At 36.8% G+C, this 26,741-nt stretch overlaps 1 protein-coding gene and 1 long non-coding RNA gene across 2 annotated transcripts in view; one reads left to right on the top strand and one right to left on the bottom strand.

The window, feature by feature from the left end:
- Positions 1-26,741, top strand: part of SYT1 (synaptotagmin 1) — an 820,357-nt gene that overhangs the window by 541,298 nt on the left and 252,318 nt on the right. The gene's annotated exons all lie outside the window — the stretch shown is intronic.
- LOC148108663 (uncharacterized) overlaps positions 1-26,741 on the bottom strand; it is a 403,649-nt gene that overhangs the window by 171,615 nt on the left and 205,293 nt on the right. Inside the window, exon 3 of the long non-coding RNA XR_015727181.1 lies at positions 22,150-22,225. This is a non-coding gene — a long non-coding RNA (uncharacterized LOC148108663). The remainder of the gene's footprint in view (positions 1-22,149; positions 22,226-26,741) is intronic.

Here is a 26,741-nt window from a genome sequence, read left to right as displayed (position 1 = left end):
AGCAGATCCCGTCAAGATCTTTTCATGTTGCTGGGAGGATTGTTACCATAGGAACAATGGACTAGTAAGCATCACTTACCACACAACACGTTACCCGAAAAGTAATTTAATTAAAATATCTTCAGAATTTTATATGGTGGTCTTTTGCAGCATTTGTGTGTGAATAGGATAACCTAAGCCCAGTCTGAGGCAAGCATGTGTAAATTTGTCCACTGACAGATTTTATTAGCTGAAATCCTCACTTTGTTACACTGAAGTTTTGTCTTTCTTCGGCATATAAGAAAAAAAAAAAGCTTCATTATTCTCAGCTCTACTGTCATTTTTATTGGGGACACTGAGTTGCAGCGGTGCTGGGTGCTCAGTCCTGATGGGCTGCCATCAACAAATAAGAAAACATTGACACTGCTGCAGATTTAACCCAGGCATTTTATCTTGAGTATTATTTTAAAAACAAAATCAGAACAAGAAGCCATCCTCAAATTCCTTAAGACAGGCTTTTTTCCCTCATATTTCATTAAAAATCACAAACTCTGTTCAAGTGGAAGAAAGCTCAGCTCAAGCTGTACTCCTTGACTTGCACCTTTAAAATCATGTTTAATAAGACTACATTACATAGGTACTGAGTGCAGGCCCCCAGCTTAATGTTCAAAGAACATGTTAGCTCACGTTACAGATCTCTCTATAACCAAAAGCTTGAAGTCTGAATTCAGGACTTAAAATATGAACATATTGCCAGAAAACAAACCGGGAGAAGCATTCTCACATCATGGTTGTGAATTTGTGCAATGTTTATGGATTTCCTGAACTACTGTAAGTAGGAAGTTGTAGAGAGGTATTAAGGGGAGATAAAGCACACACACTTGACCGCAATAGGCTTCTGCTAATGTGACATCCATCATCACTTCTTTGACCTACCATTTCCTCCAAAATTAGCTCATTTTACTGTAGATCAAATTACTTTTCAATTTCTCTCAGTAAACTGTGCTATCAATTACTGCAACTATGCAATACACTGTCAAAGCACCGAAGTTATAACCCCTGAATTCTGAAAGCAGACAGGAAAGCAGAGTCAATAACACCAGTTAATAAGGATTATGTATCCATCAACTTACATAAAATATTACCTTTACAATTTAGAGGATAGAGACACAGGCCCTAGGACACAAATCTCTTCCCTAACATTCCTTAGTGAGACACTTCTTCTTCCCCATGGCCAGAAGAGCATGGTTTAATGATCTCCTCAGCCCACCCTGGGATGAGGGAAGGTGGCTTCTGACTGTCTATGAAAAGATATTTCCAAGAGCACCCAGATCACAGGCATCCGTGGCCCAGGTAGCACAATTCCCACTTACAAATGATTGAGTTAGATAGCACCAGGAAGTGATCCTTTCAACCAGACCCTTGTACCTGGGTCAGTCATGACAACTGCTCACCCAGCACTGGGAACACCAGAATACCTCTTCACAGCCTGGCTCAATTTGCTTTGAGAATCTTGTCTCCAAAGGAATTAGCTGTGGGGTAGGCTTCCAATAAGCTTTCATTTTAAACTAGCAATAATTCTGCTTTACCTTTCCAAGATGGAAACAGCCCATATCTACCTATAGCACCAAAATCAAAACCTTTCCATCCCACTTAGCTGTAGCCTGAAGGCTACATCATATTCGGCCCATGGCCCTCTTAGCAATCCAGAGTGTCAGAGTCTGACCTTACCCTGAACAATTTGCTTTTCCTATAGTCATCATAGAAAGAGCAAGAATGTTGGTATTAGCAACTCTACACCTTAGTTTCCATATATAGGAACTGAAGAGCATAATCTTACTCCATAGTATTGGAGTATTCATAAGGACTAAACTAAATAATACATATGAAGGTACGCAGCGTAGTAACTTGAATATACTCTTGAATAGAGGATAGTCTACCATTACATTATCTGCACAACTGGTTAAGAAGGAAATTGGAATAATATCCCTAGTTGTGATCAGTTTTATTTGCATTTATTTTATAGTTCCCTCCTCTTTGCGACTATCACCCACGTATCTTTAAATTTGCAATCTAAAATTAATCAAATTCCAGATCGTTTTTCAAACCTGCCCATGGAAAATGCCCATGGGAGAGCAAATATATTGGTTAAAAAAATGACTGCTATACAAGGCAATGAGAACATTTGTTCATAGTAATTCAAGAAGTGCAATGTAGAAAAAGCATAAAGTCATAGAAACCTGAAAATGTTAAAGCATAACAAGCCATCAATTCTGTTTGCCTACTCTCAACCCTGGAGGGTATTGTCCGGTCTTTGTTTCTAATGTCCCTAATGATGAAACTGCTTCTATTTATTCCCCTTGAAAAATTCTCCAATAATCAGCATATATTACTGTCAAAGACCTCTCCTAATGGACCAAATTTTATATTTCTACTCATTCCATTCTGTGATTTTTAGTTATGATCCAGAGTATTCCCAAGTGTTGGCACTTCATTATTTTACCTATTTTTTGTAGTTCCCAATCTTAATTATATCCTTTTAGATCCTCATAGATGTGTACAAAAGAAGGGCTCCTGAACACAAATGTACACATACACTACACACCATGTCAAAGCTCCTTTTGAGTAGAAACCATGAGATGTAAGTCTATTTGGTGCCTAAAATCACATAGCTGAGAATTTTGCACATAGTAGTTACTTCATAAATATTATACTGAATTCTCTTCTCACATAGCAAGTTGAAATAAAAGCAATAACTTTCCTAAGGCTGGAAGGTAGAATAGTAAATTTTACTAACTGAGAAAGAAAATGTGAAGACTATTTTAGAAAAACTTCTTAAATCAAAAATTATCAGCGAGATAATGAACTAACAAGGTTCAATTAAACTCAACTTGAAGGCTGCTGTATAAAAGCTAGCCACAACTTTATCACCAACATCCCCATGGAATCCCCAGAAGTTATTTTAATCATTAAAAAAAATCTACAAGCTAGGCCACAGAGTTTACTCTTTTATTGGTGTTTATTTCTCCATTTCAATTACCTTTTCTTTTAATCACTCTGTTTCCTACCTTCTTGTAATCATTTGTCATAATTACCCTTACATGTGTCCTAGCACAACATACTTCAGTGTCAACTTCGTATTTCTTTAGCAAACCTCCCATGCCAACTTCCAGATGAGTGTTTTAGACTCTTAAATATGTCTAGTTACTAATTACTCAAATTACTTTGCATAGATTTCATTTCTTCTCATAGTCTGATAAGACCTTATACTTTTTCCTCATATACTCCACTACAAAGGTAATTATGCAATTATCTGTTTGTCTAATGTCTGAGTCTTACGCTAAATTGTAGGCTCCGTGAAAGGAGTTTGGTTCACTACTAAGATCTCTATCTTAACTCACTACTATATGTCTAGCATAGTGCCTCACATTAAAGAGTTAGATAGCAAATACTTATTGAACAAGTGAAGAAATGAATGAAGGGATGGAACTAATTTTATTCTGATAAATTTCCACCCCTTTAAGCAACTGATGAACTTATCTATGTACATCTTTATTTTTTAGTATTCCTTGTATAGTTATGAATCACCCAGGAATATAAATACTAAGTTACCTGTGCTTTGTCTATGTATAAAGAGGAGCTAGTGATATTTCCAAGGAATATTGTCCTTAACAAAGAAACTGGTTGAAGAGAATCTCTTGAATTTCTTGCTGAGTCATTCCCACCATGGGAACTTCATTCTCCTAATGGAGAAGTACACACAGCAGGGAAATAGAAGCTGGAGTGGGTTAAATTGTACTTCACAAAGGGAAAATGGCTTGGCATTGAGAAAAAACTGACAGACTTTTTCCCCATAATAATAATTAAACAACAAATCAATTAACTCAAGGATTAGTCGTTTGGGTTAAACATCATTAGAGCTATTGATGTCCAGATGATGAAACACTGATATAATTCCTAACATTTTAAGTTTAATAGGACATTTCCATATTAAATAGGAAAATTCCAGTCATAGTCACTATCTACTAAACATGCATAATGTTTACTACATAATTTGATATGTCTTCATTTGTTTTAATAAGATCTACACTGCATTTAATAAACTTTGTTCTTTTCTCAATAATTATTTCATCAATTCACTAATTATTGATTCCAGATTTTATAGAACAATCTTCAATCTGAAAAGTATCAAGACGTTTTCTGCTTATTTCCATTCTTACCTCAAAGGCTTTAGATGGTAACAAATTTGCTTAGTATTATATGATATGTACTACATGCCTAATAATATGTTACCCAGTTTTCTAAATCTATGTAGCTTTGACTCATTTTCATTAAAAATCTGTTTTTCTAACTTTATTTAGAATGTTAACTTTTTACAAAATATATGATTTAGTATATTTTATTCTGCTATATACACATTTAAAAGATCATAATCTCACATAACTCATCAAAAATACATGTTTATTTTTAGCTAATTCATTCAATGCTTTTAAACAAAATAACATTGTTCAGTGCAAAAACTATTTAGCCATACTGAACCCAAATTATTTGAGAATTAGTAATAGCTAACAGGTGCATGTGTTCACAGTATGCAAGATACCATCACCATACCTAATAGTTTTTATGTATTAAATTAACTCCTCTCATAGCAAAAACCCAATTGAGATTGGCATCATTATCAACAGACCTATTTTGCAGATGAGTGTAGAGAGGCACAAAGGTTTAAGTAACTTCCCCAACATCACAGAGCCGATGAATTAAACTCACCCAGTTGGGCTCCAGAGCCCAAGCTTTTCACAATTATGCTATCTAAATTGCCTATCTTTTTACATATCATAGTTTAGGTCCAATGAAAAAGAGGGAAAAGGAAAATGCAAAGAAAGCCAAAAAGGAAATAACCACAACAAAACAAAAACTACTTCAGACCTTGAAGAGCTTTTAATAATGAAAGAATTTACAACTCAATACACTAACCGCACTCTTAGTCCCAAACGTATTCCCACGGATGGGCTGCACCTTTGCACACTCAGAACCAGCACTGTACATACATCCATATGTACATTCTTAAGTACAGAGCAAGTTACATGAGAAAGTAAATTAACCTGATGTAGGAAACAGTTTATTACAAGGAACAGAACCAGTGTTTAGAGATTTTTAAACCATATACCAGGCGTTTTCCCTATATTCTCTTGTGTAATCTTCATCACTTCCTAGAAAATACAACTGAGGCTTAAGGAAGTTCAGTAATTTGCTGAGGACCACAAAGACGATTGTGAAAGAACTGGAATTTAAATCAAGTTGAGTCCAAGCCCTTGACACCACAATACCACAGGGCCGAAAAGATGAGGCTTTGAGTGGTGCGAAATGCTAATGTACTCAAGTGCCTTGTCACAGAAGCCAGTAGGGAAACACTAAACAAACAAACAAACAAACCTGTCTCCACTTTAGCAATTTTGGAAAATAATTAACTTTAAGATCTGGCTCTGTGGAACGATGTGGCAGAAGAATAATCAGAGCCTGTTGAAATTCATCACAGAATATTTTCTGGAAGTTTTAAGACCTGACCTGGGTTTTTGAAGACATTGTGATAAATGTCTATGAGGTAAAGGTGATAGAAAAACTGTATAGCATACACCTACTTAAAAATGCATTAATCTCCAGAATATCATTATCACTTATAAAATTAATCTTTACAATCATTACCAAAAATTACTATTTAAGCCACCTACTATTTTTTCCTCTCCTTCATCTCTTAGCTAGTATCATATTTATTCTTCACAATTACCTTCTTTATTCTCTAAGCACATGAAAACACAGGCATTTGTCAAATATGCTTTTCGTATTCCCCTATTTCTGGATTTCCAGATTGCAAATTTAATGAAAACTAAAGACAAAGAAAGGAGCTGAAGTGTGTGTTCTTTTGGTCTACACCTGTTTTATTCTAAATTTAAACTCCTTTTTCTGAAATCTTTGAGCACTGAAAGTAGAAAAGGGTTTATTATAATACTCATTGCAATGACTGTAATGTGGGTTTGGACAATTTTAAGTAGGCTTTGTGAAATTAACCATGTTAAAAGACCTTAAATTCAAAAGTTGGTCAACTAATAGCTATGTTTCTTAAAATATGTGTTTCAATGCCATACACTAGCAGCTATAATATTTAACTTGAACAGTCCCATCACAATGATTAATGTCAACTGATGTGAAGGACCAGGTATATCTCAGGAGTTCTGAAAATCTCTGAGATTAAAACTCTTAGGATTGATATTTCATGTTAAAGTTTTAGTACTTTTAAGTCAGGATGAGAGTCAAACTTAAAATATTCCAAGGATGCATAAGGGAATCTTTATTTGGTGAAATAGCAACGAATTCCAATACTAACATATAATTGGTTTGAAATAGGAACTTTTGATGCCACATCTGGAGAGTAGAATAATATAAGCCGCTACAGGTAGTAATTACTGAAGGTAATTGTAATGCAGCTTGAGTGGTAAACATTAATGGGGAGGAAAAAAAAGATTTCTAAGCAAATAAAATCTCAAGCATCAAAAAGACAAAAAGTTTGTGATAAATGGTTCATTTAGGCATGCAGTGCTGTGTGGGCAAAATTGGATTGCAATCATAGCCATTTCAAAAAACGAAAACATTAGGAGAAAAGAAAATTGGGCAGAAATGGCATGGAAATTACAGCCTTTGATCCATTCTGAAGAACCTTTTTTTGAAGCATCGTCATGAGTGGGCAGCAAACTCTTTCCAATCTCTTGTTAAAACCTTTATGAAAGCCTGGAGACCCTGAGATAGAAATAATCAATTCAGGACAGACAATGGAAATATTTTTCAATGATTATCTTTTTTCCATAAAACTGTGAAAAATTAAGTCCACTGTTAAATTGCTATCGGATTTTGCAATAGACAATTTAAGGGGAAAAATCATCCTTGACCTGTTCAACTAAAGATCAGTTAATAAGCACATACTTCATGGTAATTAATAAAGCGATGACACTATGTCACATAAATAAGGAGTATTTTAACATCCTGGTGCTATATCATGGGTGCCAGAGTCATTATGTGAATAATCCAACGCACACCTTGGAACATAAGTGGGCCCCACTCTTTGAAAATAGATCTTTGGCCATTATAAATGATGCATTATAGTTTCCAAAGACCTGCAGTGCTAGATCTGTATTTGCAAAAACTTAAATTAGTTCCTACAGCTTTGAAACAGTAATGATCATAGACTTGTTCAATCACTATTAAAATGTCTATAATTTGATTCTAGGACGCTATTGAAATTACCCATTGGCTTTCTTTATTAAACACTGGTAATTAGTAATTTCATAAGGTTTTTGACCTATTTTGCTAAATCCAGGTTTTTAAAATTAGCTTCCCAACAATCGTGTAAATTAGTTCTTACATTTAAAATCATTTTAGGCTATTATCTTTGGGAGAATGTTATATCCTGATGTTAAAAAGGAGAATTATTTGTAAATAAGTATAAGAACATTACTTTACATTTCAGTAAATAGCAGCTTTAATCTTCTGAGAAGTCTATTTAAATCAGATTTGCAATGCCTGAAGCAAAATCTTGGTTTATTTTCTTATTTTATTTGACTTGACTACATTGTTTTCATTAACATTTTCTATTTAACCTTTGGAGTTATGGACCCCTTCTAATCTTAAAAAAAAAAAAGTTACTGTGGAAGAAGAATGTATCTGTTTTACATCTTTGAAAATGACTTGGTTTTATTTCTATTTTAAAGTATTACTTGTAAGATAGTGGTGAGAAATTTCAGTCAACAAAATGACTGAAATATGGTTTTTTTTCTGTCCAAGTTTTTAATTCAACTACAGGTGAAACAGTTTCTTACTAAGACTTGCTAGCCACATATAATTTCTATAAGCAAAATGACCCCTTCGTATGGCTCTTTTAAGGCTTTCATGATAATCTTTTTCTAAGTTATCTCTGAAGTAGCATAATTTCCTAAAATAGACTTTCTCTTGAATCACTGCAACACACATTTTTTTTTAATCCCAAAGAAATTAAAATACTATCACAATTATCTTTCAAATCTGTCTTCCTATTCAACTATAACCTGTGTAAGGACCCATATCTTCTCTCTTGTTCACCACAGGATCTCTAGTGTCTACTACCATGGCTGACACATAATAGCTACTTTATTACATTCTTGTTGAGTAAATGAATCAATGAGAGTGAATGAATGAATGCTATGAATACGATGTTCTGTTATTTAACCCAGACTAGACCAAATTTAAATGAGAACTAAGTCATAAAGGGAAGTCCAGATGAACCTGAGGAGGGAGGGCATGAAAAATGAGATGTAACCCATGCAGAGGCACAGAGGTGAGAAAGAGCACAGAGCAGGAAGGATCAATGGCAAGTAATTGGAATGGCTAGAACATGCATCAAAGTTGTGAAGTAACGATGCCGAATATTTGTTGAGATATTATTTTTTATTCTCATCTTAACACTTTCTTCCCAGCAAGTAAACCATTTCTTGCCCTAGAGGGATTTTCTTTCCAGGGAAGTAAAGAGAAATTGCCAGAAGTCAATAGCACTTATTGTTTGTTTTTTGAAGTATATTTTACTGGAGTATAGTTAACATATGGTGTTATATTAGTTTCAGATGTACAACATAATGATTCAACAGTTCTATACATTACTCAGCGCTCATCACGATAAGTGTAGTCACCATCTGTCACCAAACAACATTATTACAATCTTATTGACTGTATTCCCTATGCTGTACTTGTTCATCTCTGTGACTTATTTTATAACTGGAAGTTTGGACCTCTTAATTTCCCTTATCTATTTCACTCATCCACCCACCCACCTCCTCACTTACTGTTTTTGATAAGAATATAAACACACTGAAGGGATATGCTTAGTATCCAAGAAAAGGAGCATAAAGAAAGCATGCTTTTCGAGAACAAAGATTCTTACATCCCAAGCATGGGACAGAGAAAAGAAAACTACCGGAGTGAGAAACTCATTGAGAGACCATGCTGGTTGAGACACTGGGCATCTCAGGGGTGACTAGCCTGTGCAGATGAATTATGACCAGATGAGCTTCCAGGATTTGGGCATCCTGCAAATCTCTGGAACTTTGGAACAAAGTTTAGGTGATAACGTCTGTAATCACTAAGGTTGACAATCCTACCCACCAAGAAGGATGGAAGCTTGGAGTCAGTTTTAAAGTAATTTAAGAAACTTAAGAAAAGCAGTATTTTCTTCCTGTCATTTGCATTGGTAACTTTAGATTCATATGCGCTACCTAACCAAGAGAGCTGGGTTGGAGCCACTTTGTTGAAGGGCATCATATATCAAGCTAATAAGTCTGAACTTGACTCTGAAGAGGCAGCCATTCATGGTTTTCAATCAAGGGAATTAGAGATTTGTTTAGAAATTTTATAAATATCACCGTAACGGCAATAGAAGGGTAGACTGGATAGCAACAAGACTAATGGGAAGTCAACCAGGTAGGGGCAATAATGCTATCAAGAGATGGTGAGGTGCACCCAAGATTCTAAGAAGAGAAAAGAACTGATGATTTGAAAGATATTTAGGATAAAGAATCATCCTGATTGGATGTGCATGGTGAAAGAAAGGTGTCTCCCAGGTTTCTGGTTGGCCTGGGAGCAGAAGTGGGGGAAAGAGAGTGGAGACATAGGGAGAGGTATAATGTTATCATTTGTACAAAAAGAAAATGGAGGGTGAGCTGCCAAGAGAAGGGAGAAAATGATTTTAGAGCTCAGGACAGAGGAATTGGGGCTCATTGGTGGAGTTGAAGATTGAGGCATATGTATGAGAACATAGCCCAGGAAGTGCGTGGAGAGTAAAAGAGCTGAGAATGGAACTCTGTGTGCTCCGGGAGAGAAGTGACTGAGAAGGAGTGAGCAGAAAGCTAGAACAACAGAGAATGATACCATGGAAGAAATGAGCGGGAAAATTCGAGGAAGGACAGAAATGGCTACTGTGTCAGAGGCTAAATGTAATAAACTTTGGAAGATTTACACCAAAAAAAAAAATACTTGGCAAAGAAAATGGATTTTTTAAAATAGCGTGTATGACATCTTAGAGATACATTATAAAATTGGATCAGGAGGAGAGACCTTGAGGACTCTAAATGGGCTTTAGGATCAAGGAAGCTGAGTGATTTTGGTCTTGATGCTGCTTCATGGGGGAGATTTGAACAGTTTATGGAGTGGAGGGTGGGATGGGGGAGTAGGGGGAAAGAGTTTGAAAGGAAAATAAAGAGGAGATAAAGGAATGGTGTCCTCCGGCAGCAAAAAGACAGAAAGGGGCAAAATGCAGACAGACATGGAAGGGAAGGAAGTTAGAATTGTTATGAAATCAGAATCATTTCATGTCTTTGTAGAGCAGGAAGAAGTGGCTGAAAAGTACAAAATGTCAAGGAAATTACTGCCTGCTTGCCTCTATTTATCTGAGAGAAAATAGATGAGAGAGTACTAGTCCATTATGTGAGGAATGATCTATTTTCATGCAATCTCTTATTACCTAAGTATCTATCTATTACATCTCTTCTGTGAGGAATGATATAAAGGAATCTTTATTATATGAGAGAGGAACTGTCTGCAGAGAGTGAGGACACAGTCTGGAAGACAGAGTTTAGAAGTGAGCATAGTAAACATTTGAAGAACAGAGTGGGAGGGGGAGCTGATTGGGGATAAGTGGAATGATTACATAGTAATTTCTTCCAAGAGCAAAAAGCTTTCCTTTTGGGCCTAAACTGTGGAAGTTAATTTACTGATGGTGGATTATAAAAAGCAGGAAAAAAATGTAAAAAGGAGAAAGATAAATTTAGACCTAGGAGAAAACTAAGATTTTATCCTGCCATACTACTCTCCTCCATTTATACACAAGGTAACACGAGACCCGACAGGACAAGGAAGTTACCCAGAGCTCAGTGGTGGCACCATATTCCACCCCCACCCTGCCACACTGGAAGTCTCACCCCTGCAGCTGTGTCTTGACAAATTGCCTGCATCTAGACCCAAGAAAGATCTCTCAGGGGGCCTTTTTGGCAAGATCGGCAGAGCACACAGAGCCTGGCAGCCACGTGCACAAGCTTTTAAATCCATCATTTTCTCTGAATTTCTACTGCTATTTAGTTTTCAGGAACTGGAAATGTTTGTGGCTTCAAGCACCCTAGTTACTAAGTATTTAGGCACTTAATTTCACTGGTGAACTCTCATGACTGAGTCCTTAAAAGGAGACATACCTCAATACCCACATTCTTGGGGATGTTTTACTCCATTGTTTTGCTTTTCACCAATACAGGAATAATTTCATGAACAGCTTATTTAAGCTTCTGGATTATAGGACATCACCTGCCTTTTGAATACAAGATCTTAGGCCATATTTTCTCAGGAACCATTTTGCCTGAAATCGGCTGTTAAACCAATTTAATTTCCAGCATGAAACAGATATCCCAAATTGTGTTACAGGATGTATTTTTGATTTTGCTTTTCATTTTTTCCAGTGATTATAAAATGCCTTTACCCAACTCTACCCTCCCTGATAGGTACTTAGCGTATCCTATTTTTTAAACCTTTTAAAGGGGAAAAAAAGAATATTAAAATATTTTTTTTAAGTAAAAGATCACATTTTATAAATACAAAGTTCCAAAGGGTATCTGATTTCCAGTTTGCACTTCACTTAAATCCAAAGGAAAAACTCAGGATTTTAGAAATACTAAGGAAGCTCCAATAGATAGAACAGGGGAGCCTGCAAAATGTTTCCTTGTAAGGGAGAAAGAAGCATTTTGGTGGTTCCGTATCATGGGATTGTTAATTATAAAAGGAAGATCTAGTTTGTTTTGTTCTTAATGATTGAATTAGCACTTAGGTTCACTCGGCCTTATGACTCTCCTCATTCGTATATAGGAGACTTCAAGACTTGCAAGGCAAACCACTTTTGGACAATGAACCACCACCACCTATTTCCCAAGTCTGGATCCGTGGCTCAACACAAAGCATGCATCAAAGGGCAGCAAACTCGCAGGAAGCCTGACCTGGGGACGTGGGGAGAATTTGGGGGAGGTAGCGCTGGGTTCCAGCCCAGGGTCTGAGAATTAGCCAACTTACTTCATTTACCAGGTTTCTCGATTTTTGTCATCTGGAAAATGGAAACTTTAAGTTAGACAGTCCTAATAATCCCAACAATTAACAGGATGCCCATCAGCCCAAATTCTCCTGGATTCAATCTTAACAATAAACCTCTCCCTCTGACTACCTTTCATCAGAAATTATGGGCGGGGGAAAGATCCAGGGAACACGCAGGAAAATTTTCTGTTTCACTATCAAAAGAGAAAATTGGAGCTACAGCTTTTAATGGTTTATAGACTACCCTAATGCATGTATGTTCTAAAATGGCTATGATTAAAAGTTCGATTGATGAATAGTAGGGACACATTAATTTTGACTGCAAAGACAAACATAAGGAAAAGATAGTATGTTTTGCATATAAATTATCCTGCTATAGAGAAGGTTGATTCAAACTGTGTAGCATTGGTAATCCTTCTTTTACTGAAACGTTATTTTCAAAAGCTTTTACTTCACTGGGTGGACTTCACAGATAAGTTCTCTGGCATGAAAAATCATTCAGCTGTCATCACAGTTTCTTAGGGAATTTGAAAGTTCAGAGGTCTTTGCTTAAAATGAGTCATCATGGTGGTGCTATTTCTCTGTGGTTTAACCATGTATTTAATTAGACATCTGAGGTCCAGAAATGAAGTTGAATGTTTATCAACTGAACATAAATGATGTACCACCTATAAATTACTGTGCTAATAATATTGTCTCTATTTTACGGTAAGGGAAAATGATGTTCAAAAGGATTAAAGAACTTATAAAGCCAAGCAGATTTTAATTGGCAAATCTGAGAATTAAGACCTGACTTTAAATTTCAAATCCGGTGATGGCCTCACTGTATTATATGGTCTTTAAATACCTTCTACTAATTATTAGTATGAAGATTGACAGATTTATGAGCTTGTGTTAATTCTAACCTGACTCATGGTTAAACATCTATGGTGTTAAGTCAGAGTTAAAATATTCTGAGGGATATTAAGAAGCCATGAGGGAGCTAAGTTTTGAGAAATTATCAAAAAAAAAAAAAAAAACCCAAACTAACAAACAAAACCCCTATTATTCTAGATTACTTCAGTGTTACCTTGAAATAATAGTTAACACTTCTTGAGCGCTTGCTACATTGTGCTAAGAATTTTACAAGTAAAACCTCAAAACAAGTCTGTGGCATAAATACAATTTTTCTCCCTCTTTAACAAACGGGGAATCTGAGAGATGGAGAAGTGAAATGTCAGGTCATACAGCTAGTATACTTTGGAGCTAGGCTATGAAGCAAAGCCTGACTCCAGAGTCCTCGCTCTACAGCACTCTCAAGTAACGGTAAGAGGGGGAGAGATCATAATATTTTATCTAATGAGTACTTATATAGTACACTTCGGTAGAAAACAGGAGAAATTCTGTAGAGAGAAGCACTGAGAAAATAGTGCTGTTGGAGCATGTGATACCAAAGTGGTGACCACATAGTGACAGTGGAGAAAGACTTTAAAATGCCTTGAACAAGGGACGCTAAAGGCAAATGCCTTCATAGCTTCACCTGGGAATTTGTGAAGACAAGTTCAGAAGGAAAAGCACATGGATTTGGGCCCTTAGAATCAACAAGATGACCAAGGCTGAGGGAGAAAATTGTTGCTTCTGAGCCACTGAAGTTACACTGTACACTGAGAGGTGCTTCTACAAAGAGACTTCCACAAGAGCCAGGAAATCTTCTCTACTCCCACATAAAACAACGTATGGCTGTGGCACCACCATTCTACTCCTCTGAGCCCTATGCTCAGGATCTGACCAGCAAATCAATTAATTAATTAGTTAATTCAGATTAAAAATTTTAAGTATACTAACATCAAGTTAATGAAAAATTAGATTGCTCCACTTTAAATATATGATATCTTCTTAAAGGACTTACTGGAGAACTATGCCCATTGCCGTGGAGGACCAAACAAATGCAAGAGATGGGAACAAAGCCAGATTGCTCATTTTCATGCCAAGTATTATTCTATCAAAAATAGAATAGAATGGGCTGCCAAAAGGGTTTATATAGCCTCTATTTCTGAATATCAGAAGTGATGCCATTCTTCTTTATTAACTAAAAATTCAGACATAAATGTAGGAAATCCACTGTTTAATATAAAAATCCATATTCAGCTATAATTATTGTCTCTGAGGCAGTAACAAACCAAATATGGCTGAATTTCCTGTTGACATTATATTCTTTAAAAATTCTTTTCTTTTCATCTAGGCATCAAATCAACTGTATATATTTTGTTTAAAATCTATGAATAATTTAGTAGTGTCCTAGATTCACAGGGTGATGTCTCTAAATAATACAAATTGTGTTTTAAATGCACTTTATACATCAGGAAAGAGCCCATCAGAGTTATGATTCCATTAATGCACTCTTTTGAAAAACCAGAAATATCTAGTTTAGCTTTTAAAATGGGCATTGAAACGGAATAAACTTTTCTCTGGCAAACTTTTATTGGTGACTCCATTTCAGAAAGAATAAAAACCCTTTTGAGGACTCCACCTTATGGAGTAGAACTTGAGTATTTTTAACTACCATTCAATGGGAATTTGATAACAATTATATAACTTGGGTACACGATTTGTTTGCCTAATCATCCATTGTTATATGTGGGGAGATTACGAAATCATAAACTCAGTCTCTAACCAATATTTCTAAAGGAACCACATATTAACGTTCATTTGAGTCTGACAGTTGGTCATTATACACCTACATCAAGTACTATGTGCCATGCACGTTACATACATGACCTCATACTAAGAATAACCTTGGCATGATGGATACTACCTTTGCTCCTTTTACAAACAATAAATCCAAGATTCAGTGGGGTCTTACAAAATGATATAGCAGAATTTGAGGCAAATTCAGATAGGTCTATCTGACTATAAAACCCATGATCAATGCACTGGGTCATATGGCCTCATTTTTACCAGGGAAGATCGCTGAATACTCATTTCCTACACCATTTCATTCCTCTTACAAGGTAAAGATTGTATGTATGTAATGCTTTGAGGTAGATTGCCTTCAGAGGCTATGCTTTCCCCAAGCAGCATGAAAAATATAGACCGTTCAGTTTCTTTAATTCATTTGTTCATTTACTTAATACAAAAACAGTAAAAAAAATTAACACAACTTAAGTCCCAATTACATGTAGTCAGGGGTATCACTCAGAAAAGGGTCCTCCTTGGCAAACGTTACTGCCATTTGACACAAGCAAACGCTTCCAGGTCACCTTACCCCTGACCAAGACAGGCGCCAAGTGTCCAGACCTCCAGGACCGGCTCAGGTGGGAGAGAAAGACAGACTGATGGAGAGAGGAAGAAGAGGGAGCTGTGTCACAGAAAGGTGGGGAGAAAAGGAAGATGAAGAGCTCCTATGGGATCACTGGCCCAATCACGGGGCTCCGTCAGCACTCCTTCTCTGCCATCTCTGTGCCCCACTGCGCTGAGGACCCTGTCCTTCCCACTGTCAGACGAGCTTGTTCTACAAGACAAAGTGAACTGCTTGCAGTTTATTGCAAGGGAACATTTTAGCTGTGACCTTTAAAAGCACAATATTCTATAGGCATAACTATCATTCACCCTTTGCATCGATGCAGCTGGTTGGAGTTCTGACCCAGGTCACACTCCCTGAGCAATTAAAAATGGCAAAAGACAAACTGACATGAGGTGAGAAAACCAAAATAGCGACCTCAGACACAAGCTTGATCCCGCCACTATTTTAATACTGCCCATTCCAAGTAGGAGATGACAAGAAATCCCCCACTTTAAATGAAACCCTCAACATTTTTAACTCTCTCTGTACACAGAATCTGACAAAAATAACTTATCCGTTTGACCAAATATGACAAATTTGTGCCTCTTTTTGATGTTTAACAGATGGCACTCTTTATTAAGTGCTTATGGGATGTGGATACGTGCCAGGAACTAGACTGGGGGTTGAAGAGGGAAAGAAAAGCAGGATATTGTCCCCATCAGGGAAAGGCTTGCTATTTAATTGATGAGGCAAACAATTATCAGGCATTATACTAAAAACTGCACCTTTATTATGCACCTAGAACTCCCCTCAGTGATTTAAATGTATTAACTCACATAATTCTCTCAACAACCTGGTAGGTTGTTGCTATTATTATCCCCAATTTACTGAAGGAGAAAATGAGGCACAGAGAGGTTAAGTGACTACTAGCTTACTGAGCCGGTAAATGCTGTAGCTGGACTCAAACTCAGGCAGTCTGACTCCGGATTCCACACAGCCGCCTTGCTATGAAACACACGCAAAAAAGAGAGTGACTCAGAGAATCCAGGAAAGACTTCTGAGAGATGGATGTTAAAACAAAACCCTGAAAGATAGGTTCAACTGAGTCATAGAAAAGTCTTTCAAGGCAGAACAGATAGCACATACTGAGGCATGACAGTTTGTTCAGGAAACATTGATAGTCTGTGGAAATGGCACTTAAAGTGTGTAAGAAAAATGAAGAAAGACAGGGAAATTACATTCGGGTCAGACGGGGAAGGGTCTTTATTGTTATGCTGAGGAAGTTTAGATTTTTATCCCGTGAACAATAGACATCAACGATTTCCCAGACAGGTAAGAAGAGGTAAACGTTACGTTGGAGTAGATACAGGCTGTTGGATTCTGACCAAATAATGGAAAAAGTCAAATGAGAAAATTAGATAGGCTTAGGGATTATGCAAACATTTCATATTCAGTATTTTGTTTTCTAAGACTTGTTCTGACTGCTCGCAAAAAAGTCACAAGGGATCGATGAGACGGAGAAAATAGAGAAGTCACAGAGGCTGGGGAAGTAGTGAGAAAACCATTAGCATGTTTCATCAAATCCAAGGTGCCATTCATTTTGAAGTACAAGAATTTAAGAAACAAAAATGCTCCCAATTAAACACCATCTATCATAAGATGCATTCCAGTTTCACAGATGTTTCGTAGCGCATCCTAGAATCTATGAAATGTGGGACAATAACTCAAGCAACAGTAGATTTAATTACTGGTCCCAGTCACCTCTCTGTTTATTGCAGCATTAGTTAGTAGCCAAGATATGGAAGCAGCCTAAGTGTCCACGGATAGATGAGCAGATAAAGGAGACGTGATGCATATACACAGTGGAGTGTTACTCAGCCCTAAAAAGAATGAAATCTTGTTATTCGCAACAACACAGATGGACCTAGAGGGCATTATGCTAAGTGAAATGAGTCAGACAGAGAAAGACAAATACCATGTGATTTCACTTGTATGTGGAACTCAGACAAAAAACAAACAGAAACAGACTCAAGCACAGCGAACAAACTGGTGGTTGCAAGGGGGAAGAGGATGGTGGAATAGGCCAAATACGTGAAGGGGATTAAGAAGTACAAACTTCCAACATAATATAATAAAAAAATATTATAAAAAGAAATGAAATCAAGAATAGAAACAAAAACAAAAAAGAAGTACAAACTTCCAGTTATAAAATAAATAAATCCCAGGAGTGAAAATTACAGCAGAGAATATAGTGAATAATATTGTCCTAACTTTGTACAGTGACAGTTGGTAACCATTTATCATGGCAACTATTTTGTAATGTATAGAATTGTCAAGCCACTATGTTGTATACCCGAAATTAATATAATATTGTGTGTCAGCTATACTTCAAATTTTAAAAATATAGCTCCTCGAGCAAAAGTAGATTTCATTACTGGTCCCAGTCACTGAGTACATTAGAACATAAATTAATTGCACAAATACTTATTGAATGTTGGTGTGTAGATATATAATGGAGATGTTGAGAATAAATGGCAGTAACAACTGAGGGAAAGAAATAATAACTGATATAAGATATTTAGAAAATAGAATTGTTGGGCTTTGTCGTGTTACTAAATGCAGATGGTGAGGGAGAGGGCTTTAAGGATAGCCATTAAATATCTAAGATGGCTGACAAAGTAATATCTTTAAGACTAAAAGCACAAAAAAGAAGAGCATGTTGGGTAGTGACATCATGGGTGTAGCTGGGGACATGCTAAGGTCAAAATAAAGTAGGACTTAGAAGTGAGGATGTTGACGGGTGGTTGGACTGAGTGCCCAGCCCCTGCTCAGGAAAGAGGAAAAGGCTAAAAATATTAATTTAGGCAGAATCCAAGTGATGTGGTCAGTGAAACCATGGAAGTGGATGGAGCCACCTACAGCAACAAGCCTGGCCAGGAGGTGATGTTCGCTCGAACAGGAGAAAGCAGTAGCAATAAATGAAAGGAGATGGTTTCGAGACACACTCTGAAGATAAAATGTCTCAGTCTTGATATCGATGGTCCTTAAGGTTGGGAGAAAATTGATTCCGTTAAGTGATTTGGGAAGCTAAGAAGTACAGCAGTTGAGAAAAAATTTCAGTTCTAGGTGTGCTGTGTTGAAAAGTTCTGCCAGGATACACAAGTGAAAATGACCTAAGAGTAGCTTAAACCATACGTAGCCTAAAAAAAACCAAAAAACCCCAAAAAACCACCTGTATCTAGTCTGTATTTCTGGAGATGGCTCAAATTCAGAGATAAAAATTTGAGAGTCATCTCTTCACAGGAAAAGTTGCTGCTGTGATATAAAGATTGCCAAGAGAAAAATGCAAAAGGAGAGTAGAAATAATTCAACCATAGTCCCTTAAAATAAGTTATATTTAGATGGAAGAAGTAGTTCTATCTTATCCTAAATAATACTATTTAATACAAGTTTAAACAACTATGATTCATTGAATCTTAATATGTGAGACATTTTACATCTGGCTTTTGTAATACTTTTAAATAACTGCAAGAAACATAATCAAATACTCATTTTACGAATGAGGAAAATCTGAGGTTTAGTAACTTTCCCAGGGTCACACAATGAGTAAGTGGCTGAGTGGGGATTCAAAGTCTTTCAAAGCGTGGCTCTTGCTTAGAAGCCCTTGTGCTTCCTAACGTTCCCGGCCTACACAAAGCCGTCATCCCGTAATTTCATACAAAGCTCTTCTTGACAGAGCCCATGAAACAAATCCAAGTGCTTGCAGACGATACCTGCAAGTGATGTGTTTAAGACACTTGAGCTGTCCCTAATAGTATCTGGAATTGTATGCTTTGGACACTGACACCCTTCTTTTGACTATGAAGATGCAATCTTCACTTCTATAAAAAAAAGATTTTCTTAAAACATGTGATCCTCTGGGGCACCTGGGTGGCTTGGTCACCTGGGCATCCGACTCTGGGTTTTGGCTCAGGTCAGGTCTCAGGATCATGGCTCTGTGCTCAGCGGGAGTCCGCTTGGATATTCTCTCCCTCTGCTCCCCCCACCCCAAATAAATAAGTAAATCTTATGAAAGAAAAAACATGTGGTCCTCTATTTTCATTTTTCCCACTTTTGATTGAAACATGGAAACAAAGAAATGTTTCTTTACCGTAAGAAAACAATAGTATAATATAAAGATGAGAGCAAAAGATGCTTGAATCCAGTGCTGAGGATAATAGAAATGCTGAGGACTCTGGCAAAATGGGGAGTAAAGCCCCATTCAAAAAGGTGACAATCCAGGGGCCTGGGTGGCTCAGGCCATTAAGCATTAAGCATCTGCCTTGGGCTCAGGTCGTGATCCCAGAGTCCCTGGCTCAGGGGGAGTCTGCTTCTCCCTCTGCCCCTCCCGCCACTGCTCGCACGAGCGCTCTCTCTCTCCCCCTCGCCAAAATAAAATCTTAAAAAAAAAAAAAAGTGACAACCCCTCAAAATCCAACATTGCCAGATCCTCAGATTTTATAAGGGAAGGTGGAAATTTAAAAATGCAAGGTTTCACCTAACATTGTAATATAATTCATTATTTTAACCCAGGCAGGCTAAAGGAAACCTGCCTCTGAGTAAAAGGAATACAAATTGGTACCAATTTATGACTACGCTAAGCTTCCACATGACAACTTTCTAGCATTGAGGACATCACCCTGCCTTATATTCTCCAAGTTTAATATTCCCAGGTCCTTCCAGTAATCATGTTGCTAGAGATATAAAACTTTACTCTACTTTGAACAGAATCCATTCTGTCAGTGTTCCTCTTAAAATATGACAACAAGAGCTAAACAATCATGCAAACAAACTCTGGGACTGTTACTGTCTTTGCGCCGAACAGTGTATGCTCATGCAATCTAGTATTATACGAGCTTTTGGGGGACATTTACATTATTTCATTGGTGCCTAAAGGAGTTTCAGTCCATAAAAACCCTTACTTTTTCAGTATTAGCTTCCAAGATAAACTTTACACATCTAATACTTGCAGAGCTGAGACTATTTTGTTTTAAAATTCAATGCAAGACTTTGTATTTTCTTTAGTAAATTTTATTTATCTGGGCCCATTATTCTAAATTTTGGGTGGAGTTTCCAATCATCTATCTCTTTTTTCTGCTCCAAGTATAAAAACCTGCAATTCACCCCCGGGGGCTATTCTCAGACACGGTGAATACTCATGAGAAATCTTGTCCACCAAAATGTACACCATTTCAAAAGATCCAAAGCAGAATTAATCCATAATTAGAATATTACATTATTCCCTAAGTACCCCCCACACACATACACAATTTCCTACAAATCACCACAACTTTACTTATATTTGCCTGAATTACCCCATTGCACTGAGACATACCACACTCATTGGCACACCCGCTTACACATCCGGTGAAGATTTCAATGAGCTCAGCTATTTGGCTGCTTCTGCCATTATCCAGAATTCTAGCTTATAAATTATCTCCTGTATTTGTCTTGATTAAAAAAATTCCTTGCTGGTAACTGCAAATATACATTTGATCATAAATTAAAGAACACGCTCTTCTTGTTCCTCTGCTTGAAAGATGACACATCGATGAAGAGCGATTGATCTGACTCACTGGGGCCTTGCACTCCACATGGTTTCCTTTCAGTAAACTGTGCAGGCTAGAGTATCAATGATAGCTCATGCTTCCTAAGGGTTCGCCATATATGCCAAGCACTGGGCCGTGCATTTCATGTAAGTCATCCCCCCTATTCCTTAACACCAGTGCTTAAAGGGCTTATTATACATCCGTAACAGCCAAGTCACTAAGACATAAAGAATTTGCATAGCCTTACATGGTCTAAGTGTCTGGGTCCACTTGCCAGCTAGTTCCATCTGCACTGAAAACCCTGTTCTTGGTCATTGTTCTCATTCCTTAGCAGGTCACCTGGACTTTCCTCCTTTGATTTAGTCAAATAAATTACCAATTGGAAGGTGACGCCCACAATCACTAACAAGCCCAAGTTCTGTGAAAGACCAAGGCTTACTCAGCAGGGGTGTATCAAGCCCTCCAGGGGGAATGTGCTGGCAGTCTACTACAAGGCCTCTACTTTTTAACCGCGTTGTTACGTCCAAGGGAGAACTTTTTCAAACATTTTTTAAGTCCTTAAACAATCTGTTAGTTGTGTGATATAGTGTCCAGCAAACACCTTCATTTCTTCAACCAGGTTATTGGTAAAATAGTGAATGAGAGAGAAAGCTGAGCTATAACCCCAGGGTGTGATTTTCTGCCTTTTTTCCACCATGACAAAGCTGATGACGGTATACCCACCAGTACCACATTCGCAATCCCCACTGCACTCAATTTCGTAACTTCTTTTCCACCAGAAAAAAAAAAAATGTATGTATGCAGAAAAGGGAATAGACCTGATGTTATTACAGGGACACCATCGCATCACATATATATTTTTTAAGTAAATAAAGAAGAAATGTTGGTACTTTAGGATCAGTGATGAATTACTGGTATAACAAGAGAGCACTGTGAGGAACCATTTGATTTGGAAGCATTCAGGAAGAAGTTAGTGTGCCCTTTTCTTTTTTGTCATTGTCTTTGTTTTGTTCTCTTGTGTCCTTCTATTGTTCCACCATGAATTCATTTAAATAAAACCCGTCCTTCAGTCTTTTTTCCACTTGTTTTACAAAAACGTCAAAGTAAGTTGAGTATAAGATGCCTCACACCATTAAAATAGATGTATGAATAAATATTCCCAGATCGGGTGCTTACCTCAGGGATAGCTGTCACAGACTGGACGAGAATAACAGGAAGGAACCATGTTTGTTTACCTGCTTTGGAGCATGCCCTGTGAAACACAATATAAAGAGAAAACCTTAGTAATGGGATTCGTCAGTGGCTTCAATCCCCGTTGAGCCCCTTGTTTTGTCTTTGGGAATTCAGTGTTTAGCCATTTTTTAATATGTCCAAATATTAGCTTCTCATGAGATGAGGCATGCAGTAACAGGCACTGTTTGCTTTGCAAAGAACATGGATTCGATTTAAATTTAGATTTTAAGTGGATCAAGAAACAGTTTTTGCAAAGTAATATATGAGAAATGGCAAACACACAGAGGCAAATGGTGACCAGACAGAACACTGGTAGATACCTACATTTATGTTCATGGAAGTTTACCCTTTTACTTATTAAGAATTTCAAAGTAAAAGATAAGTATCTATAGAAGTAAGCTTTTGGCTCTCACTTGTTTTTTGTAAAAGAGTTGGGCACACATTTGGATGAGAGGTAAGGAGTGAGGAGGGATCTTATATCTGGATCCTCATGGAAATGAGAGAAAAACAATGACAGTGGTTTATTTTTCTTAATCATCCTAAAAATTTTGCTTAAGGATATCCCATTTACATTTAAAAATAAATCTTCCTTAGACAAATAGCTAATTTAAAGGAGTTTTTTCTGGGGACTTTTTGCTGTATTAACTTTAGAAACAATTTTTAACTTTGTTATTCATTTATGGTTGAAAATCATAATTGAACAGTTGGAAAAAACTGTTAATTATATAGCTTACATCGTATTTAAATAGCACATTTATTACATATTTGTAGCTCGAGAGACTTCTTCACAAAAACTTTTTTTTTTTTTTTTTTGGTGGGCTGGGCACCATCCCAACTCAGATTTAGAACAGCGTTAGAAAGGTTTTGTTCACTGAACTTACTCTGAAATTTCTAATGTGCTCTATTCTTTAAGGAAAATATGATTGATTTTATATGATAGTTGTGCTGTGAAGATTCTTCTATTAAAATGTACTTCACTGAGAATTTATTCTTTCAGCAGACGCCTAAGAAATTTATCTTGATTGCAGTGGAAGATGGCAATTTGGAACAATTATTTATCCTTATAATAACTCAAGAGCTTTTATCATCAAGCACTTGCTATTTGAAGACCTGACTCCCATTCCTAAATAAGTGAATATTAATCTGCTTGTTTTCAATCCTTGTAACACAACAATCTTTTGCTAGCCTAGTCTATGGTTAATGAGTACATATTAAACGGAAACTGAATGATCAACCTTCTCCATTGCTTATAAAGATATATATTAAACATACACAATAGAATGAGTGCTAAAGCACATTTTCTTTTAAGCATTTTTATTACAGGCAACTTACTCTAGCCACTACAGGCTAAAGTCTAATTACTTACTAAAAATTCACCCACTGAATTAATCAAGTCTCCCTTACCTTTTCTCATTTTGACTGCCTGACGTCTTAAATAAAAATTGTTTACAAGAAATCATTATCCTTTCTTTTCAGATGGAAATGGCCAACCAGAGACAAAAATCAAAATTGGGCATTATGCCAGATTCATCCACTGGGGGTTCCAAGATTTGATTATACAAAACATGGACCAGTACCTATAGAAAAAATTTACCTTTTTTATGTCATCTAGAGCTTAAGAGCCATAAGACATGCCTTTGCAGAACACCATTTTGATATAATTTTTCAGAAAGCAAGTTAGAATTTTCAAATATATACCAGATGTCAGAGCCCATAAAAAAAAAAAATTCTACCGGTAATTTTTTTAAAAATTCAATTCTACCCTAATAATTATAGTAGAATACATCAACAATGAGCATAAGCATTTATGCAATGAGTCAACTAGAATTCAGTAACTGATTTTTATAGTGGTCACTTCCTATTCTATGCAGAAGAACAAGCTCTATATTGATACATGCACCACAGACTGCCCAGAAGACAAAGATGATTTTCTAAAGCAGCATAGTTTAGGGAGAAAAAAAAAAATAGGTATTGAATAGCCATCTAGGTCATCTCTCTAGACCAAAATTTCACTTACTTTTATTTTTTATGGTACCCCAGTAATGCTTCAGTAGCATTCCAAAGAGCCTAAACCCTGGGTGACAACGTGTTCTCCTTCCGGTTTTAGAAACGCAATGCACAGCAAAATAGGTCTAAAAATGCCTACCTTCCTGGGTCTTGTGGGGATCAAATGAGATAAAGTACATGAAAGCACTCCAGATGCTATACAAATGTTAGTTGGATTCTAGGGGAAGGCCTTTTAGAGACCGCTCTGCGCTGTAGAAGGACACTTGGACTCGGTATTGGAGAGTCTTAGATTTGTTATCTGGGTTCTCTCAAGCAAATCACTTAAATTTAATTTCTGTGAGTTTCACTTTTTTTTTTTAAGATTATTTATTTATTTGAGAGAGAAAGAGAAAGAGAGAACACGTGGGGTGGGGGTGGGGAGGAGCAGAGGGACAAGGAGAAGCAGACTGGAGCCTGATGTGAGGCTCCATCCCAAGACCTCGATATCATGACCTGAGCAAAATGCAGATGCTTAACCAACGGAGCCACCCAGGTGCCCCCAAGTTTCACTTTTCTATACCTGAAACAAGTATAGTTTCTACTACTGTTTTGTAAACCACCTCAAACACAATGAGATCCAAAATGAAAGTGCTTTGTCAACAATGAATCACAATATAGTAATTAGAGTATTCATTAGATATAATGAGCTTAAAAGAACAGCATTTCTTTTAAGAATGTATTTTTAGTTTCTTATTAATTTATTTTTATTTTATTTATTTCCCTAAATAAAACAATTGTTTAATTAAAATATCTATTTAGAAAGTTAAGGCATTTGAAATGAGTTCTTCAATGAGTTCTTATCAAATAACCATCTCAGTGTCTCTATGAAGGAGGCAGAGAAATGGTGGGCAAGTCCTGGCCTTGAACACCATCTCAAGAATAAGTAAGTCATACTTTATGTCTTTTCAAGGTATAAAAGAAATAAACAAAACCCAAAAATGTATTCATGTTATGTGCCGCTTTAGTAGTTAAATCTGTCACCCAGCATCAATACTTGCTTAAGGATTGTGTACAAACGTCGTGTACAAATTGTATGCACAATATTGTATACAAAACATTGTCCTATGACCTGATTTATGGTGTGAAAGAGAGTGTGTGTTTAGGCAAGGGGGATGGAGTTAAATACTGAGCTTGGATATATTGTGTTATTTGAGGTTAACCAGGATGTGATTTTTCAGGTCACAGTAACTGTTTATTGAACGTGTCTTAAGATGAGAAGCTAATTATCTGCAGGTTTACCTTAATAAGCAGATACCATTTTCTAGCATTGCTAGGCCTCAACAGTAATAAACAGTCCCATTTCTCAATAACTTTTTCATATCCTTTTGGACCATGAGTTTCCTCATCTTTAAAGTTTTCAGTATTCTTTTCAGGGCATCTTGAATACTTGAGCAGCAATTTTCTCTGTTTGAAGCAATCGCCAGTTGAATGCTTTTGTGAATGGGAAATTAAATGGATTTTCAACAATGTAGATACTTTTAAATTAGAGTCCCAATGAAATTATGGATGAATCAAGGGACAGCAGGAAGTCCGTGCTTTTTCTGCATTCACAAATGTCTTTCTAAAAAATACCATCCTTCAAACTCTACAGCCATTAACTCATTAATGCCAGTCTGTCTTTCTTTTAAGTAATTCTTATTCTTTTTTAAATGGCTCTAAAAACTCACACACAGAAAGGTGAGTATACAGCAATACTTACTAAGTTGTATAAAGAATGGAAAATATACTACCAGTCACTGGAGGACTCCTGCAAAATATTTACATCCCTGACTTCTTGAAGTCTAAAGTATAAATGGTATGGGGGGCGGGAAAGTCTTAAAATCTAAAGAGAATATAAGAAATTTATGCGGTGAAAAAATAGACAATCTTATTTAACTCCCTGTTTATTATTATCACATGAATCTGTGAGAATGACTTAGAGATTTCCCAGATATAGGCACACAGAGTTTAAAGCCCTTTCTGGAAGATAGAATCAGTGAAGGCTCAAAAACGGCAGAAATTTACCAGTAAAGCTGCAAGTAGATTTGACCTAATGGTGGTGGTGAGGTGAAGCAGCCGCCTTTGAAAGGAGACTGTTGGGATTCACCATAGATGCTTCTGAGAAGGAGTGTGGCATGAGGAGATCGATATTTAAGGAGGAGGATTCTTGCTGTTACTAAATTACCATAGAAGAGGAAGGATCATTGGACCTCCCCCTTTCAGTCATGTTGACACATATAAATTAGGTTTTTCAAGGTAATTCCCACTATTTTCATCTATTCCCTCCAGAATTCAATTATTCGTTCAATTAAGGGTTAATCTGACAAAACCATTGTATGTTTTTCCAGAAGAGGAGTAAGTTAGCGGAGAGATTAGAAACACAGGCCCTGGAGCTGCACCTACTGACTGTAGACCTTGCCCGTGTTCCTGACAGCCGTGTGACTTGGATGCCTATTTAGTCCCTCCTAACTTCAGTCTCCTCATCTGTAAAACGGGGATAATCTAATGTC

The sequence above is a fragment of the Ursus americanus genome, chromosome 17 (genome assembly GCF_024610735.1).
Source record: "Ursus americanus isolate L20-20 chromosome 17, mUrsAme1.1.p, whole genome shotgun sequence".
NCBI classification, from domain to species: Eukaryota; Metazoa; Chordata; class Mammalia; order Carnivora; family Ursidae; genus Ursus; species Ursus americanus.
Note: the sequence above shows the minus strand (reverse complement) of the source record. Positions and strands in the feature narration are given on the sequence as shown.